Source organism: Eleginops maclovinus, chromosome 2, assembly GCF_036324505.1.
Source record: "Eleginops maclovinus isolate JMC-PN-2008 ecotype Puerto Natales chromosome 2, JC_Emac_rtc_rv5, whole genome shotgun sequence".
In the NCBI taxonomy this organism is placed as follows: Eukaryota; Metazoa; Chordata; class Actinopteri; order Perciformes; family Eleginopidae; genus Eleginops; species Eleginops maclovinus.
The window spans coordinates 6,556,670-6,558,443 of record NC_086350.1 but is presented as its reverse complement, the minus strand read 5'-3'; the positions used below and the strand labels follow the sequence as shown (position 1 = coordinate 6,558,443).

General features: G+C 41.3%; 1 long non-coding RNA gene across 1 annotated transcript; it reads left to right on the top strand.

Moving 5' to 3' along the window:
- The first annotated feature begins 964 nt into the window (after positions 1–964).
- On the top strand, positions 965–1,531 carry LOC134882855 (uncharacterized). Its single transcript, XR_010168198.1, has 2 exons — positions 965–1,187; positions 1,478–1,531. It is a non-coding gene; the product is annotated as an uncharacterized LOC134882855 (long non-coding RNA).
- Positions 1,532–1,774: the final 243 nt, after the last annotated feature.

Genomic DNA, 1,774 nt, shown 5'->3' with positions numbered 1-1,774 from the left:
TACATCAGGAATAGATGATCAGTTTAGAGACAGGATTTTATAAATCTTAACTCTAGAAATAGATGTGCCGCAGTAGGGAAGTCCCTTAGTTTCTTTGTGATCAAATGTTACCATGACACTCTACTCAGCGGTGAGTAATAAAGAAACAATTGCTAGCTTGTGATGGAAAAACTAGAAAACCCCCTTCTCTACAATCACTTTCTATATAATAAGCACCACCATGAAAGCAAACAGGAATGTGGTAACATTGCAAAACAGCAGGACATTCAGCTAAATCGTGTTTAAACCTAACAATATCTCACCAACACTTACTGCGTGTCTGCTCAATATAATGTGATACAGTCCAGATCGGCATACATAGGAACATAATCCTTCCAGATGCTAGGCCTTAACTTCTTAAATATACCCAGATATTCAGGTGGTGGTATGTCTTGTGTTGTAATGTGCATACCGGGATTTATTTCTGACACCCTTTGACAAACCACAGAGAACTACCGATAAACATGGACAGAAGACAGACATTTTTGTGAATCAAACTTGATTGAAAATGAATGAAAGGGAAATATAACCACACTTTTATATACCAGGTAGCACTGCTTAAAAGTCACAGTTACCTAGACTATGGTGGCTGATCCAAAAACACTCAAACATGTGAGTGATCAAGAACAAACTGCAAGGGAAACTAACGCCTATTAAATAATTTAAGCCATGAAAGACACCGTTGGTTGCACACATGACTTGTTTTTCTTCATTGAGAGCAGAACCAAGTCACATATGCTACTAAGTCCTCAGAGATTCATTGTTTCAGGTAGTTAACCCCTGAAGACTTGCCTGGACATGCCTACAGTCAGTGTGTGGATGGACAGACAAATAGCAGAAACAAAAGTAAAAGCATGAGTAACTCTGGAACAGCTGGTTTTCCAAGGAAAAACCCAAAGGAGTCACACCTCTTACTCATATACATACTGAAAAGACTCCCTGGATTTTCGTCCTTTTTTTTCAGTTATCTTTCTAATATGGTGAATCTGCCAAACTGAATCCCACTCCACCTGCCAGCTAAGGGGCGGAGACTATAAATAGCCTGCTCACCCTTTAGTTCATCCTTTGCACTCCCTGCCAGCACACCAATTTAACCCTGTGTCCTGAGTTTCCTCCACATATCCTGAAGTGTGCGTCTTCAAGTTAACGTGAGTGGTCAATTCATTGTTTATTGTTTCATTTGTATGCCTTTGTGGTAGTTTTGCTGATCCCTTTGTTCTCAGACATGTGCTAGGAGCCATGTGGGAATTGTTTGTTGCTTGTTTGTTACTTTGCTGTTTAGTTGTGGATTGCGTATTCACACATGATTGTTGCTTGTTCGTTGCCTTTGCTGTTTAGTTCTGAATTGTGTATTTGCACATGATTGTTGGTTTCTCTGTTTGATTGACCACTTCGTTATTTAATTGTAGTTGTATTGTTTCTTTGTTTTCTCATGCAGCACACAAAATAATCAAGACCAAAAGGGAAAATAAATACTGGTTCTTGCATTAAACCCTGCCTTCTCCTTGCCTCATTGCATCCTTGCCCTTTGGGTCTTCTGACCGAGACCCTGTCTGCTCGCCACACTCACTCTCCCCGAACCAAATCACCCCTACAGTTCCTTCAATGGTCCTTCGAGCCGGATACTGAGTGAGTGATACCATGGCAGGCAACGGTAAGGAGTCAAGAGAGTTGACGTTGCCAGAGAAGGCCCCCCAAGCTGGAACCAGAAGTGAGGGGACGGTATCCAGACCTA